Raw genomic sequence first — 18387 nt, 5'->3', positions numbered from 1 at the left:
TAACTTGAATAGGTCACACTCGATGACCGCAGACAACCGCTGTCGAAACGCTGGCGTGAGCAAGCACGGTGGCAGCAGCGAGCGAATGTTTGTGCTGTATATCGCTTCAGCCTAAACTGAGCGGCTAAAGCACAGCGCGCACAAAGGTAGAAGCCGTGTGCAGATCGCTTTGAGTATACGGCGCGCGTGAGCGCCCGCAGCCTCAAAAAGTACAAGTATGCAGTTGCTGGAAGAATATGGAAGCCGCACCTCCTCCCTCCCACGCTGCATTCCCGCTTTCCTCCTTTCGCGTGCGAGATTGAGTCGCCAGTTGCAACATTGAGCCACCGGGTGCAACATTTACGTTCATTCACGTTCAACATTTACGTTCGTTGGTGCCGCAGCGCAGCGTCGCCTCCCCCCCTCCCTCCTTCCCATCCCCCCACCAGCCTTTCGCACGCCGGAAGACGTCGCGTTTGCTGTCCGTGAAAGCACGCGTCCCTCGCGCGCTTTAACTCGGGCCATACTGCATACGGCGCTCGGCGACGATTTTATCGCCCTTGAACTTACGCGGTACCTCACGGCGACGGCGACGCCAATGGCGGAACTCCGCTTGCAGTGTTTATATAAAGCATGTCAAGATAGGCAACGCTATTCGTTTGGAAAGGAAACAAAAGTGCCCCCCTATAAACGAGGAGAGCGTTTGATTGATTGGATCAGACAACGCTGCGGGCAACCGTCTAATGCTTGCGTCAGTAGTTAGGTAAAGTTGACGTAAGGAATTTCAAATAAAAACATATTGGAATAGTTTTACATCATAAAACCTATGATTTCGCACCACAAGCAGTACTGAACAAAACGATGTATTTTTCGTTTGGGTCCTGTGAGATAAACTGCTCAGAATATTGGTGCTGTGTTATGCCAGACCACTAGCCTATGGCAACAGTCTCTTGAACACGCACTGCCATCTTACGTTAGTCACACCGCATAGCCCACCCACAGTGCACACCACTCGCCTATTTCAAGAATGCATTACAAGAAAGTCGCATATATCAACCAGATGCCAAAATAGGTGCGTGCTGGTGAGAGAAACTTTTATATTACGTAGAGGTTAGCCGAGAAGAAGGCTTTGTATACCCCTACTATATGTTCAATCACTAACAAGAGATTAAACGACAACAAGAAAGAAAGAAAAGAACTGATTCATTGTCATTTTTGCTGAGTCATGCTGATGACTATGACTTGTACCACCATCCTTTAGCGTTTCCTTCGCTTAGTACCCACAGTAAGAACACATATCAGTGCTTTTTGAGTACTTATCTTTTTTCGCTTAGTCATTGTCGCATTAGGCGGCCATTTCAAGACCTACATGACACGCATGTTATGACATTCATGCAATGACTTATCATTTATGGTCGTCATACACTCTTGCCATACTAGTGCCAATTTTGGTACCTACCAAGTTAACGTAACGACCATGAGAGTACCAAGATGTAGGCGGCTGTTTCATGACCTACATTACAGGCATGTCATGACATTCATGTCATGATCTATCATTTATGTTCCTCATACAATCTTGTCATACTACGCCAATTTTGGTACTTACCGAGTTAACTAAATTTGTGACCGGTCCGGGACAGTTGCCTTCGTAAACTCGGCGGTAATGCAGTTCCACTCAACGTGAAGCTGGGGAAGTGCGAAGCAGTGATTCGCCTGCATTTCCCTTGTGTTTCCCGTGTGTTTATCTTGTTTTATCAATCCCTCATTCGTTTTTACTTCTTTGCTTAGGCACAACTGGTGGGAAATCACCCCGCACATGGAGTAAATAAACAAGCACATGGTACCAAAGCCTTTGCTGCGCGTGACCACGACGACATGAGATCACATTACAAGATTTTCATGATTTTCAAGAGTTTCTGGTAATTAATGCGCCTAATGCTTGATTACTCCTATCTTTTACATTATTTTGAATCATGTTAGTTAATATTGAACTGGTATTTATCAATTCTGCACTTGTGTTGACCCTGTGTTTGCGCGTGACCACGACATGAGATCACATTACACGCCGACAGCACGCACATCTTAAAAAAAGCTTAAAAGAGCACACGCATCCACTCACGCAAGTACTCGAAAAATGGCAGCAGTGAGCGCCATGAAACTAGAAGTGGAGCTTTATCTATCTCGGTGGTGCAGCCAAAGGGACAGAGATATTTTGACATATGGTTGACAAATGCGGCTTGCTTGTTATGCATTCTGAAATAGGTAAGTTGTGTGCAGGGTGGCTGGGATAGGTGGTGTGGCTAATGTAAGATGACAGTACATATTGAAGAGGCTATTGCCCTAGGCTGGCATAATTCAGCACCAATATTCTGAGCATTACAGGTCACACGACCCCAATGCAAAATTTAATGTTCTCGTTCACTGCTTCAGGTACGTGTTCCTTTACCATTGCAGAAACGTGTCTACACAAGACAGCAAATGCTTGTAGGGTGCAATCTCTATCACATTAACTTCATGGTATAGTACTCTTTATTCTTCCGCTATTTTTTAATTGTAAATTTATTCTTAACTTAAGTTCGCATATTAGCCGTTGCTATATGCCTTTAATTTTGACCATGCACTAGTAAAAATTCGTAATATTCGATGAATAGAAGCTAAATTTGATTAATACAATGAATTTCATTCCTATCTATTTAGTGTTGTTATTTATGTTATTGATGTCATGACCTATCAGTAATGTTAGTCATCCGATTTGACACCTGTGCTAACGCCCAACTGGCGGGAAAACGCCACGCACATGGAGCCAAACCACCACACATATGGATCTGAAATTGTTGTACACACCGGTCGGTCTACTGACTCTAATCTCCTGGAACCTAGCCCTTAACAGCTTCGTTCTAAAAAATCATTATTAAGCAAGGCCGGTTGAAAGGCTGAAGACAGCACATTTTGCATAGCCAAGCACAGACGAGAGAAAGATTCAGGGAAGGAGGAGTTCTACGTGCTTGTCCTGTGGTTTGGAAATAATGGAGGTAATAAGTTATATGTTTACACACAAAGCAATTGCATGAACGAACTTCCGGCACTGTTTCCGCAAAACAGTGCTTTCAGTTCATGTACAGTGCTCACGGATTGAAACGCGACACTGTGATCACGTGGCCACCCGTGGAAGCAAGGTGTTGCATTGTGGTATACCGCGAGGTGAGAGCGTTTTCAGCGTAGGCTTACTGCTTCCGGTTGCCAATGAGCGGGACTGTGGTTCCGCACAACACCAGCAGGGTGCTGCAAGCGTATGCTTAGGGAGCCTACATGCAACCGCTGTTTTAGGGTGGTGACACTCTTTGTAAGGGTACTTTGCCGCCGCCAGATAACTGGTTAAACTTTGCGACAAATTATAAGATTTAGAAATCAAAATGGCAGCACACGAGCCGACAGACCACGTTTCCTTAGACCCTTGGTGACGTGAAAATTATTCACATTATTAAAATAAACTTTGACTCAGCTGCCAGCGTATCTGAGCACAGTACACGGCACGTCTACGTTTCAGTTAAACAGGCTAGTAAGCACAGTCTTTATTACAGCACGCTTCGAAAAAATGTCACAGTTTCGCCCTAAGGGCGAAGCAATGAATGCGATAGCAACAGAGCAATGTCATACGAAGTAAGGTGAGCGGCTTTGGTAGCAACAACACGCAGAACTGTTGTCGACGCCATCGGCGTTTTGCCCGCGTTAGCTCAAAATGCGTGCGGCGTTGGTGACTGTTGCTGGAGCCTCTGATATAAATAGGCACTTGGTGCCGCAGCTAAACGTCGGCTCCCTTCCCTCCCCCTCCCCCACGGACTCTCGCGCGTCTGAAGAAGGCGCGTTTGCTCTACATATATGGTCATTGTAAAGGAGAAAAGAGACGCCTACTTCTGCAGCCCTTAAGCGAGCACGGCGCAGAACGCGCGTTTGTTCTCCGCCGTGCGTTCACTCCCTGTGAAAGCGCGCGTCCCTCGCGCCCTTTCACTCGCACATACAGCGTTCGGCGGCGCGCGGCGACGATTTCATCTCCAAATGACGTCATACGGAACCTCACGGCGACGGCGACGGCGACGGCGACGCCGACGGCAGAAATCTGCTTTTGAGTGTCCATATAATTGCTATCGCAATAAAACACCGTTTATATATTACGTTCAAGTGGAAGGCAACCACAATCGTTAATGCAGTTCACATTCTTGGCGTGAGATAATACTACCACAAGCATGCCATCATGCCTTATAACTTGTTGCTTTAGATGTTTCACACGACATGCAATAGAAAAAAAAGCTTTTGTTACTATAATAGGATAAGGCAACTAGTACATTAAACATGTGTGCAGGTTCCGTGTGCGCATTGGTAGAAAACTAAATTAAAGAAATTTAGTTGATCGCGTGCCAATATGGGCGCATCAGAGCGTGACACAAACAAGCAGGAATGCGCCACGGTTTCTAGCGAGATTGGGAATCAAAATGGCTGCTCACCAAATTTGACGGTAAGTAGCGGTCAAAATTTTCGTGTTGTCACCACCCTAAAACATCCTTCGTGCTGGCGTTCATTTTATTCAGACTTACTTGCGCAGAATATGTGCCGCATGGCAGGGCACGCGTAACAAGAGCACGCGAGCAAACTATTCTGTGAAAACTGACATCGGCACACAAGCACGCTTAAGCGCGCCAGGCTTGCAGCGCCCCGCTGGCACGGCGGGGAACCACAGTCCCGCTCATTGGCAACCGGAAGCAGTAAGTCTACACTCAACATCATCCCACCCTCGCGGTATACCACAATGCAACACCTTGCTTCCACGGGCGGCCATGGGCGGCGCTGCATTTACCGGCGGCCACGCGCTCACAGTGTCGCTTTTGAATCCATGAGCACTGTACGTATAAGCATCGAACGCAAGCGACAACGCCAGACTGCATGAGGGCATACCGTCAGTGACGTCCTTCTCTCGGTCGCAGCCGAACGCGTGTGTAACCTCATAATTGAAAAATACTTTAATGAACCCTCAGGATTAACCCAGTGATAAACACCGGGGCGCGCACGTTTCAGCTTCGCTGGTAAACCATATTCACGGAGTAGAAGGGCCAACGAAATTTTTGTACGTATTTTTTGTACGCATAAACACTTCGAGTATAACTTATAGATTGCCGGATATTTTGCTTATGCATCGTTCTTTGAGAAGCCTCTCGTCCGAGTAGTGATGCCTTTTTTCAATATGAACTGTGCAGTGAAAACTTCCTGCACGATGCAGAGCTGCATTCGTATTTATTAGCTTTTTCCTTTTTTTAATACCCCATGGCAGACCTTGTCGTAAAAAAAAATAGCAAAAGTTCTAAGTACATTGGAAGATTCGAAACAAGCGATTTTCTCTTTACTTGTGCGTTAGTCCTCTTCATCGGCAGTGTACTCAACCACATCAACGGATTATGTTTCTGTACAACAGGAGCCGAAACTTCCACACTCCCACTTTATCTAAGCTATCTTTATACCCGCAGGAAAGAAGTAGACGCCAGAAAGCTACAGTACACGCACATTGATATTTTCATAATTGCCATAATGACAGGTATCCATAAAGGTGAGCTTTCGCTGCGTATCACAGTCTGTTTAACAGTGAGAAACACATCGGTTGATCATGCTCAATCATGCACACTGGCCGCTGGGGTGTTTTACTGTGGCCGCAGTAAAACATGTCACTTGCCTTGCCCGTCCATTTATTCTGTTACGATGACAACAATCATTATCAAGCCGCCTTCTAATTTTGAACTTCAGCTGAGGGCACAGAAATCGTTTTTCACACCACCGTCACCGGGATTCGAACCCATTCCACTACAGCAATATGCATTTGAGAGGTAGCGCACGCTAGCCTCTGCGCCACCGCTCCCTCGGTACCTTCATTCTTCTTGCCTACACTCTTCTCGCTTTCGTCGCAGAGACAGGCATAGCGGTCACAGATAACAAAAAGGAAATAGTGCTTGAGCATTTGCCTGACACGTGACCTTCACTTCGTCAGGCTGCTCTCATCCGAGCACATCTGTCTAGCGGCTGCGTGCAGGTCATCGCCTTAGCTTTATAGTAAGTTAGCTTTAATTCACTTACTGTTTATGGTTAAAACTGAATCGCTGGACAAAAAATGAGGCACACAGTTGCGTTTTCTTCGTTCTTGTTTTCTCGGTTTAAACCAAAAACGCGCAACCATAACTTTAAGGCAGGAACAGATTTATCATCCGTGGATCAAACACTCCTTAGCACAAATAGTGAATTTTAAAACATATGACATACGGATTGTGCATTTCTAGTTTACGTCGCTGCCTATTCTGGCCGGCACCACGTACCGAACAAAAGGCACCTCATTTCCGATACATGCCGCAGGCTACTGAATGATGAAAACCAAAAATATGACTGTTTTACTGTTCCCAAAGCTTTTTACGCAGAACACAAGGCAAATCGCACCATGACACAAAGAAACGAAAAAAAAAAACAAAGCATGGCGCACAAAGATTTTTTAAAGCGTAGAGCACCAAGATTAGCCAACCTTCGTGCAGTTTAGGTTAAGACTACACCGACCAAAAAAAGTTAATCACGAGCTTGTGGCTAAACCGCTGCAAAGAATGTTCCATCAATATGTACATATATTTGAACTAAATAAGGTTAGTCTACCTACATGTGGGGAGTCAGAGAGGATTAAAGTCTGTGCAAGCATTTCGCATTCCATAGCATGCATCACTATATCAGAAAGAGAAAGAGCCTTTGTACGTCACTCACACAAAAAAGTGATGCTACAGACTTCCGCCAAAGCATTGTGTATTTCTAAAGCCTAGCTTTCTCTGCCTCATCCTCCACCACCCTCCGGCCTCTCCCGCGGTTGCTTGGTAAGTCGGTGCCTTGCCGGACGCTGCCGAATTTTGATAAACAATGCAGTGCCAGTAAGGGCACCTCTGTTCCGAGTAAACAAACGGGAGTTGAAAATGAAGCTTTACGGAGTTTTTAAAAATCGCCTGTGGCTGGTCGTATAATTCTTATCGTTGAGCTGGGTTATTCGATGCGGCGGTTATTAGTAGCGCGAGAAATCGAAACGCATATTCAAATAATAACAAAAATCACTAATAAACTTTTAAGTTAATTACTTTACGACACATATTTCAACTTACGAATTGTAGCCGGTGAGCTTGTCAGGTGTATCCGTTTGGAATGAATTTTCAGAAGGACACCAGTTTGGAGATATGCGCCATCAAACTCGCACTAAAAATGCACTATTTTTCCACGTATTTTTTACTAAAAGGCTGTTTTATACATTGAAGCACAAAAGGAACTAGAACGACCATGTATTTCGTCCCGCACTTTGAGAAATATCTCGAAGCTGGTATCATCCTGGAAATTCATTCCAAGTGGATACGCCGGACAAGCTCACCGGCTACAATTCGTAAATTTCAATACGCGTAGTAAAGTCATTAAGTAAGAAATTCATACGTTAATTTTTGTTAATTAGTTTAATATGTGTTTTCATTTCTCGTGCTGCTAATATCCGCCTCTTGGAATAACTCAGCTCAACGATAAGAATTATGCTACCTACCACAGCCGTTTTTTTTAAATTCCGTACAGCTTAATTTTGAACACCCTGTATATCACGACATAAGATATGTGCTTATAAAATACCCCCGGACAAATTAAAACGCACAAACCTCTTAATGGAATGGCGTATGATATTCCACTGTTTATTTGAATTTCTGTTTTTCTTGTATTTCTTAAACTTGTGGATACGGCAGCATTGCTGTGACAATGTCATCGAACGTACCCTTACTTGTGCAGGTTTTTGCTGGCTACTTGTTCTTCGTTTTCGGCAACGCGGCATCGTTCCCTGCTTACGGATACTGAATGCAGCCTGACGGAATCAAAGCGGCGCAATGGCTTCATGGGTACCACTCGTTCGGCGCATCTTCATTCGACGTGATTATGCCTTTTCTTCGACACGTGGACATGGAATACGGCGCACCATCTTCGGGCACGCTAACATCACGAGACCATCGCCGGACAGCAAGGCCTGGGGCTATAAAAGGCGCATCTGCACGCTCCTGCTTCAGTGGACACGGCAGCACTGCCGTGACAATGGCTACGAACTTACCCTTACTTGTGCAGGTTGGTGAAAGAAAATATGACTTTCGTAGTGACTATCTCTGTTTAATAGTGCTGCCGTGTCCACATAGGCTTGTGCATTGTACATGGGACTGTTTTTGATGGCATTCATATTACTCAGGCTTTCTGGATATACAGAATCTAACCCCGGTCCTATGGCTGAAAAAATGTTCGACGAAATGATTAAAATGCTGGCTAAAATCTCAGAAATACAGGAAAGCAAGACATCTTCTGAAGCTCGCATTCTTGAAATACAAGCCAGGCTTTAGACTATTGAACATAAACTGCTGAGCGTTGATGAAAGTCATTTCCCGACATAGAGAGCGTTCTTAGTGGTCAAGAAACGGCCACGAGCAGCTTTTCCAGGCAGCTTGATGATTTTGAAAACCAATCTCGCTGCAACAATCTCATAGTTAGATGTGTAAAGGAGGAAGGGCGTCAAACACATGAACCATTATTAAATAAGCTTAATGAATACATATTCGGAAATAAACTCGGACAGAAACTCAATTCCATCGAAAAAATTTATAGACTAGGGAATAAAACACCGGGCAAGGACCGACTTGTAATTTTGAAGTTGATTTCAGAGATAAGATGAAAATTTTGCAGAACTGTCATAAGCTCAAAAATACAAAAATAAGCACGTCAGAAGATTATTCTCAAAGGGTCACTGAGATCTGGAAAAAGCTATAGAAATCATCTGACGAAGAGAGGCGTAATGGCATGAAAGTTGAATTAATCTTCGAGAAGAATAAAATTGCCGATGTTCTGTACACCTGGGATGAAGTTTCGGGAGGAAGAGTCAAATGTCATACTCCCACAGAGGCCAATCATATGTGGCTCAATAACTAAACTGCCCCAATGCTTGATTTGGGATTATAAACATAAACGCCAGGAGTTTAGCTAATAAAGTAGCCGCCATTGAAAGTATAACCTTGGAGCATGAACCAGATATTACGGTAATAACTGAAACTTGGTTTTATCGGGACATATCGAACACCAAGGTCACGCCCCCCAATTATACAATAATAAGAAAAGACCGGACAGGAACACGTGTGGAAGTGGCAATTATGTTTAAAAATGATTTATTATTTTCTGTACTTCATGTTCAGAAGAATATCGAATCAGTTTGGATTAAAATTAGGATGAACAACCACATGGTGTATGTAGGTGGTGTCTACAGAGCTCCAAACTCCCCCTGTAGACATGCTTATTAACCTGAGAAAGTTTATGGACACGAACCTAAACCATGATGACTCAATACTACTCTTACGTGATTTTAAGTTACCAGGCGTCGACTGGAACGCGCTCTCCTTTAATTCAATCGATACGTCAAGCTGTGAGCAACTAATAGAACTCGCATTTTGCTACAAGTTAAACTCAAGTCGTAGAAGGTTATACCGTGTTATACATCATCACTACTTGACCTAGTCATTGTATCTTCTAAACTGCTGTCGTATATCTGTACACGTGACCTCTATGAGGGTTTGTCAGATCATAAAATGGTTATAATAGATTTAGACATGATGGCCAGATCACCCGCATAGTAAACCTTCTAACACGGTTCTCAACTTTGTGGCCGCTGATGATGTCACTGTGCTAGACTACCTCGAGCGTTCATTTGACGATTCCATGTGTCTTTTGGGGGAAGTGCTTCATTTGTCGTATTGTGGGAGAGCTTTTCAAACATACTTCACTACTGTACCAGGCAGTTTATCCCGAGGCGTTCAATACGCAAAATAAAGAAGAATCCGTGGATCACGAAAAAAATTATACACACCAAACGAAAATTAAAACGGAAGCGGAGGGCAAACAGGAGTATCTGTGATCCTAAGAAAAGTAGTGCCATTAGTCACATGAGTAAGGACCTGCGTCTTGTCAGGGACGCTAGGGATAAGTTTTACAATGTAAGGCTCAAAAAGTTTTTAAGTGAAGCACCTAGAAAATTTTGGCGCTATGTCAATCCTTAAAAATCTCAAAGCACGGGAGGTAATAACACTCATGAAGGAGCTGAAAGCCTTAATTCGTTTTTCTCATCAATGTTCACTTCTGACGACGGTTTGTCACCAATCTTCACAGAATCTTCTGGCTGCCCTCCAGTTCAGGACATTGAAATCACAGAGCAGGGGGTCTTAAAGTTGCTTCTTCACTTGTGTGTTAAAAAAAGCCCAGGCTCTGACGGAATTCCAAATCACTTTCTCTTTCGATATGCAGAGTGGGTTGCCAAATACCTCACTCAAATTTTTCAAACATCTATTGCCACAGGATCTTTCCCGGCTGCATGGAAACGTGCCAAAATTATTCCGATTCATAAGCGCGGCTCCACATTCGTCAATAATTTTCGCCCAATTTTTCTTATACGTACTCGTTCCAAATTGCTGTAACATATTGTGTTCAAAACACTTAATGGTATACCTAGACTGTAACAATATCCTACATCCTTCTCAACGTGATTCCGTAAAGGTTTATCCACTGTCACCCAGCTGAAAGAAACCGCTCACAATCTCGGTCAACAGCCGGGAAGAAACCGATATAATATATGTGGATTTCGCAAAAGCCTTTGAAAAGCTATCCCACCCAAAGTTTCGGCAAAAAATAAACGTTATTTACAGAAACCCTAAAATATCAAATTGGTTCTCATCTTACCTCAACTCTCGCAAACAGTTCGTCGACCTTGGAGGTTTTAAATCGACTCTTTCCCCGGCGGCCTCAGGTGTGCCTCTTGGGCCCCCTTTTCCTGGTTTTCATAAATGATCTACCAAAGTTTATCACAGTTCCAGTAAGATTGTTCGCAGATGATTGTGTTGTATACATTACAATTAATTCCCTAAGTGATCAAGAGAAGCTAAGCATTAACTTACAATAAATAGAAATATGGTGCTCCACGTGGCAAATGATGCTGAACCCGGACAAGTCAGTAATCATGTTCGTCACTAGAAAAAAATATGCAATGAAATACCCTTATTACGAAGGTATGAAGTAACAGCGCGTAATGAACAGGGACGAGAAAGGAACGAAGACCACAGGACAAGCGTTCCTTTCTCGTCCCTGTTCATTACGCGCTGTTACTTCATACCTTCGCTCAACTATGAACCAACTAGCCCTCATCAAGTTGTTACCCTTATTACATTGCACGTGACCAATAGAGTGCCAGAGCACAAGTCATCATCATCATCATCAGCCTATATTTATGTCCACTGCAGGACGAAGGCCTCTCCCTGCGATCTCCAATTACCCCTGTCTTGCGCTAGCGTATTCCAACTTGCGCCTGCGAATTTCCTAACCTCATCATCCCACCTGACTTTCTGCCGTCCTCGACTGCGCTTCCCTTCTCTTGGTATCCATTCTGTAACCCTAATGGTCCACCGGTTATCCATCCTACGTATTACATGGCCTGCCCAGCTCCATTTCTTCCGCTTAATGTCAACTAGAATATCGTCTACCCCCGTTTGTTCTCTGATCCACACCGCTCTCTTCCTGTCTCTTAACGTTACTCCTAAGATTTTTCGTTCCATTGCTCTTTGTGCGGTCCTTAACTTGTTCTCGAGCTTCTTTGTTAACCTCCAAGTTTCTGCCCCGTATGTTAGCACCGGTAGAATGCAATGATTGTACACTTTTCTTTTCAACGACAGTGGTAAGCTCCCAGTCAGGATTTGGCAATGCCTGCCGTATGCACTCCAACCCAATTTTATTCTTCTGTAAATTTCTTTCTCATGATCAGGGTCCCCTGTGAGTAATTGACCTAGATAAACATATTCCTTTACAGATTCTAGAGGCTGACGGGCGATCCTGAATTCGTGTTCCCTTGCCAGGCTATTGAACATTATCTTTGTCTTCTGCATATTCATCTTCAACCCAATTCTTGCACTTTCTCGATGAAGGTCCTCAATCATTTGTTGTAATTCCTCTCCATTGTTGCTCAATAGGACAATGTCATCTGCAAACCGAAGGTTGCTGAGATATTCGCCATCGATCCTCACTCCTAATCCTTCCCAGTCTAAGAGCTTGAATACTTCTTCTAAGCATGCAGTGAATAGCATTGGAGAGATTGTGTCTCCTTGCCTGACCCCTTTCTTGATAGGTATCTTTCTACTTTTCTTGCGGAGAACCAAGGTAGCTGTGGAATCCTTGTAGATATTTGCCAAGATATTCACGTATGCCTCCTCCACTCCTTGATTACGCAATGCCTCTATGACTGCTGATATCTCTACTGAATCGAATGCCTTTTCATAATCTATGAAAGCCATATAGAGAGGTTGATTGTACTCCGCAGATTTCTCGATTACCTGATTGATGGCATGGATATGGTCCATCGTAGAATACCCCTTCCTGAAGCCAGCCTGTTCTCTTGGTTGACTGAAGTCAAGTGTTGTCCTGATTCTATTGGAAATTATCTTGGTGAATATTTTATACAATACTGAAAGCAAGCTAATGGGTCTGTAATTCTTCAATTCTTTAACGTCTATCTTCTTATGGATAAGTATAATGTTGGCGTTCTTCCAGCTCTCTGGTACACTTGAAGTGGTGAGGCATTGCGTATAAAGGGCCGCAAGCTTTTCAAGCATGATATCTCCTCCATCTTTGATTAAATCTACTGTTATTCCATCTTCTCCAGGCGCTTTTCTCCTGGTCATATCTTTCAAGGCCCTTCTAACTTCATCGCTAGTTATAGAAGGAGCTTCTGTATCGGGTTGATCACTATTTCGAATGAAAGAAGCTTGGCTGTTTTGGCTACTGTACAGGTCAGTATAGAATTCTTCTGCTGCTTTTACTATGTCATCGAAATTGCTGATGATATTACCATGCTTATCTTTCAGTGCATACATCTTGCCTTGTCCTATGCCTAGTTTTCTTCTTACTGATTTCATGCTGCGTCCATATTTTACGGCTTCCTCAATTTTTCCCACGTTATAATTTCGAATATCCCTTACTTTCTTCTTGTTGATCAGTTTTGACAGTTCAGCGAATTCTATCTGATCTCTTGAGTTGGACACTTTCATGTTTTGCCGTTTCTTTATTAGGTCCTTTGTTTCTTGGGAGAGCTTCCCTACAGGTTGCTTTGGTGCCTTACCTCCCACTTCAATTGCTGCTTCTGAGATAAGCCTAGTTACGGTTTCATTCATTAGCTCTATGTTATCTTCATCTTCCTGTTCTAAAGCTGCATATTTGTTTGCGAGCACCAGCCTGAATTGGTCTGCTTTTACCCTGACTGCCTCTAGGTTGGCCTGTTTCCTCTTGACTAATTTCACTCTCTCTCTCTTCAAATTGAGAGAAATCCTAGACCTCACTAACCTATGGTCACTGCACTTAACCTTACCTAACACTTCTACATCCTGCACTATGCTTGGATCGGCAGAGAGTATGAAATCTATTTCATTCCTTGTTTCTCCATTAGGGCTTTTCCAGGTCCACTTCCTGTTGCTGCGCTTCCTGAAGAAGGTATTCATTATTCGGAGCCTATTCCTTTCCGCGAATTCTACTAACATCTCTCCTCTTGCATTCCTAGAATCGATGCCGTAGTTGCCAATGGCTTGCTCACCAACCTGCTTTTTCCCCACTTTTGCATTGAAGTCGCCCATGACTAAAGTATACTGAGTTTGCACCTTTCTCATTGCTAGTTCAACATCTTCATAAAACTGTTCTATTTCTTCATCATCGTGACTAGAGGTTGGGGCATAGGCTTGCACTACCTTCATTTTGTACCTGCTATTCAGCTTTATTACGACGACTGCTACCCTTTCATTAATGCTGTAGAATTCATCAATGTTGCCCGCTACGTTGTTATGCACTAGAAATCCTACCCCGGATTCTTTCTTATCTGGAAGACCTGTGTAGCAGAGGACGTGGCCGTTAGTCACCAGTTCTTCTAACCTCACTAAGGCCAATAATATCCCAGGAAATGCCTGATAATTCTTGAAATAGTCCTGCTAAGCTAGCCTCACTCGAGAGGGAGCGCGTGTTGAACGTTGCCAGGTTCAGTTTCCATTGGCGGCCTGCCTTGACCCAGAGATTCTTAGCACCCTCTGCCGCGTAGCAGGTCTGACCGCCGCCTTGGTCAGGTGCTCCGCAGCCACTGGGAACTGAGGGCCATGGGTTAATTGTCGGAGTCATGAGGGAGCTAGTGGCCGAATACTGCACCAGGGAGGCCAATTCCTGTTCTGGTGAGGGAGTGATTTTGATGAAGCTTAGTGGGCCTGCCTAGTTTGGTTGCACCTGAACTAGTCTAGCCCCACTAGCTCTCGGCAATATGTACTTTTTTTTTTCTTTGCCGGTGTCAGGCACCACTCCATGCCTGAAAATGTAGTGGAATGGAGCAGGATTCGAACTTACGACCTTCAGATTTGAAGTCGGGTGTTCTACCTCTACTCCACGCCACCACCAGCACAAGTACCTCGGTTTAACCTTCACTTCCGACCTATGCTGGAATACGCACACAAATAATGTGTGCTCCAAGGCTTATCGGGTAATTTGGGGTCTGAGCCGCACCCGCCGTGGTTGCTCAGTGGCTATGGTGTTGGGCTGCTGAGCACGAGGTCGCGGGATCGAATCCCGGCCACGGCGGCCGCATTTCGATGGGGGCGAAATGCGAAAACACCCATGTACTTAGATTTAGGTGCACGTTAAAGAACCCCAGGTGGTCCAAATTTCCGGAGTCCCCCACTACGGCGTGCCTCATAATCAGAACTGGTTTTGGCACGTAAAACCCCATAATTCATTCATTGGGGTCTGAGGCGTAACATCCACAAAGCAACTCCCGATGTAAAATTACTCACTTATATAGTACTAGTAAGACCAGTCATTGAATATGGGAAAATTGTGTGGGATCCCTACACCGCATCTAATATAACAAAAATAGAAAAAGTACAGAGACTGGCTTCCCGTTTTATATATAATAAATATCAAAGCATCTATTCGCCGACCGACTTATGTAAACAAGCAAACCTTGAAACTCTTGAAGGCAGGAACAAAGGTTGAAATAATGAAGTTTCTTTTCCTGCTAATTCACGGCAACTTTAAGATTAATACAACACAGTACTTTACAGTTCACCGCGACGAACCATCTAGACATCGCCACAGTATGTACATTCCTGTGCCACTTTCTCATAATAATTGTTTTAAATACAGCTTTTTTCCTCGAGCTAATAAATAATGGAACCTGCTGCCTAACTCCATCGTGAGAAGTGACTCTCCTGATGTCTTTATTGATCACCGCGCACCATTCATAGACCACAGCGCACCTAGACAATAGCACAAGTCCCTGCCTCAACTTGTGTATTCTGTAATTCAGCTGTTTTTCTTGTCCACTCCATTTGTTTGTATGTTGTGTCGGATGTGGTCATTGAATTTATACGCATGTATACTTATATTTTTTCTTCCACTCCTGTAATAGCCTGCAAAGGCTGTCAGTATGTATGTATGAATGAATGAATGAATGAATGAATGAATGAATGATGAATGAATGAATGAATGAATGAATGAATATTTGGCCTACCCCACTCTTGGGCAACTGAGCATGTGTCACTACACAGTTCTGCGCTCTTGTTTGGTCAATACTCCCGAATAACTAGGTTCCACCGCGACACAAGGATTTTATAAACTACAAATGTCTTTAAACAATCGCTTCGCTGTGCACATACCTATCTTCACCATACTTCCCTCGACAAGGCATCAAACATCGCTGCTTCGGCGTTTCGCAGTGTGAATTCGCTTGAGCTCGTGTTTGCATTTTGGCTTAGCTTGTGACCGGTGTGATGCATACACAGAAACATTGCATAAAATTAAGGTTGTAATGAGTGGGACGCACAAATGTAAACATTCCTTAAGGGTGCACGTTGCCTAATATTAAAACCAGAGAATCCAGCTTTATGAGTGTCCGCAGCGATGGCCTAGCGGTAGAGCATCCGCCTCGTATGCGGGAGGTACCGAGTTCAAATCCCGGTGCCGCCGGGAACCCACCGGCTTTTCTAATGGGTAGAGATGTCCCCTGGCCCGGTGCTCGGCTGTCGTGGGGGTCCACATCTGGAAAGAGGGCCCAATAGAGATTTCAGCTCTTGTCTCTGGGCGCCTCTTGTCCAACCACAGACGGCCTTGTAGACGAGCATCCGCCGCGGCTGTGGGAGGCAAGTGCTGCCGCCGGGTACCTACCGGCAAAATAGGTACGAGCGCACTCCCGGCCTGGTGCTCGGCCATTATGGGACCTCAACGCCAGGAAAGGGGTGTTTGACCTGAACCCGAAGGCGCCCCCACCTCAATAGGTGCTTGGGGCGCCACATGAGAAATGACCGCCATGAGAGCGGCCCAGACATCACTTGTTTTCCGTGCTCACGTTGGTTTCGACGGGAATTCAGGCCGCAGGCTCCTTTACCAAGCCTATCACCCCTGAAGGAAGCCGAACGCCAGGCCGGGGCACACTTGTACCCATTTGAACCAGTGGGTGCCCGGAGGTGGTGGGAATCGAACCCGCAGCCGAGGCGGGAGTGTCAGGTCATTCGGATATTTTCGCGGCATTGTGCTTGTGCGAAAAATTATTCGGTGACTCCAGATGTGTTCACAGTCGGCCACCTATAGTTGTGCTGTTTTGCTAGCAATGTGAGGACAGTTCGAGGCTTCAGTGAGGCAGGCCTTAGGCCTGCCTTGTTTAGGGCCTTTACACATACAGTAAAAAAAAAAACAAGTAAAAAAAAAGACAAGTACAGGCCTTATACGAGTAACTCTAGTAATCAGAAAATGACAGCTAGGCTAATAAACGATACCCTATAGTAATGCTTGGTATGCCCTATAGGAGAAGTCAAGACATTATTAAGATATTTTCTCACACACATGTGCTCTGTCAATTCGTATTAGCAGTCTGAGGACAATTCGAGGCTTCAGTGACATACCTGATGGCATGTCAGAACTTAAAACTTTTTTCAGAATATGACATATATATGTTTCTCATGTAATTCTGCACTATAAATTAACTGTGCCGGACAGTCATGAACTGGTCAAAATATGTTTGGCAAAAAAATGCTCGTTTGACTACTTTACTGCTAGAGAAGTAGACTTTAACTGTCAGCAGTATCATCATCAAATAAATTTTGCTTCTTAGAATTCACTAGGCAGATGTGGATGAGCAAATATCTTAATGTATTGACTGCTCCTATAGGGCAGGCCAACCATTTCCGTAGGGTATCACTTATAAGCCCAGCTGTCATTTTCTAATTAGTATAGTTACTCGTGTAAGACCTGTACTAGTATTTTCTTTTTCTTTATTTTCTTAGGTGTACAGGCCTTACACAAGACACACCTATGGCTACTCACTGAAGCCTCGAACTGTCCAGAGATTGCTAACAAAATAGCACAACTACTGGCGGCCCACTGTCAACACATTTAGAGTCGCCGACAAATTCTTTGGACACGTACAATGATGCGAAAATATCCGAATAATGCAACAATCAGAAAAAAATGCGAATTTATTTTGTTGTTTTAGAGCGCAAATGAGGTTTACGAGCTTTCTGTTCATTGTAGTGTTCCAATAACATAAAATTTATTTGAAACTACGGGATGGCCGAGGTCACGGGTGCTTCCTCATAGGGCGATGTGTTTCGGGGGTGGTTGGGAAGCACGGGTAGCGCGCACGGGGCCTTAATCCGTGGCACTATCAGTTTGAAGCATTATTCGTTTTATGTGCACACGGGAGCTTATGCGCGTACGACTACGACTAGTAACCGCATGCACGAACTTGCAGGCATCTAGTGTAGTTGCCGGCTGACCACACGCACTGACTCAAACTACGCTTTGCGCGTAGCCGTAGGCCCAGCATGCGTGCACGTGACCTCACAATAAATCACCGATGTGGTCTACTGGTGCAAACATTTATTATCGAACTGCCCTCAACACTTGCAACGCGCCGCAGCCACCGGCTAGGCCTAACCAGTGCCACCGTACCACTTCGTGGGAGTCCCCGACCAAAATTGGGGTTTGGTACGTTTAGTATCGAGTGCGGGGTACAGTGGTGATAATGCCACTCTCAGCAGGACATCTAGGGCTATGTACGATACTATAGCCATATACAGATCCGCTTTAAAACGCCCAAAACCAGCGAGCGAGCAGCTCGTAGTAGCGGCCTGCGTAAGTTAAACAGCAGACAGATATGTGCATGATGCTTAGTGAACGTTTTAGGACACTTTCGTAGTGCAAAATGGGGGTGCAGGACGTACACGAGTAAATACGGTATGCATTTAATTCGGACCTTAGATCGCTTCAGCACCACTTTTT

Source organism: Dermacentor silvarum, chromosome 8 (assembly GCF_013339745.2).
Source record: "Dermacentor silvarum isolate Dsil-2018 chromosome 8, BIME_Dsil_1.4, whole genome shotgun sequence".
Taxonomy (NCBI): Eukaryota; Metazoa; Arthropoda; class Arachnida; order Ixodida; family Ixodidae; genus Dermacentor; species Dermacentor silvarum.
The sequence above is the reverse complement of the archived record's forward strand: the minus strand, read 5'-3'. Positions refer to the sequence as shown.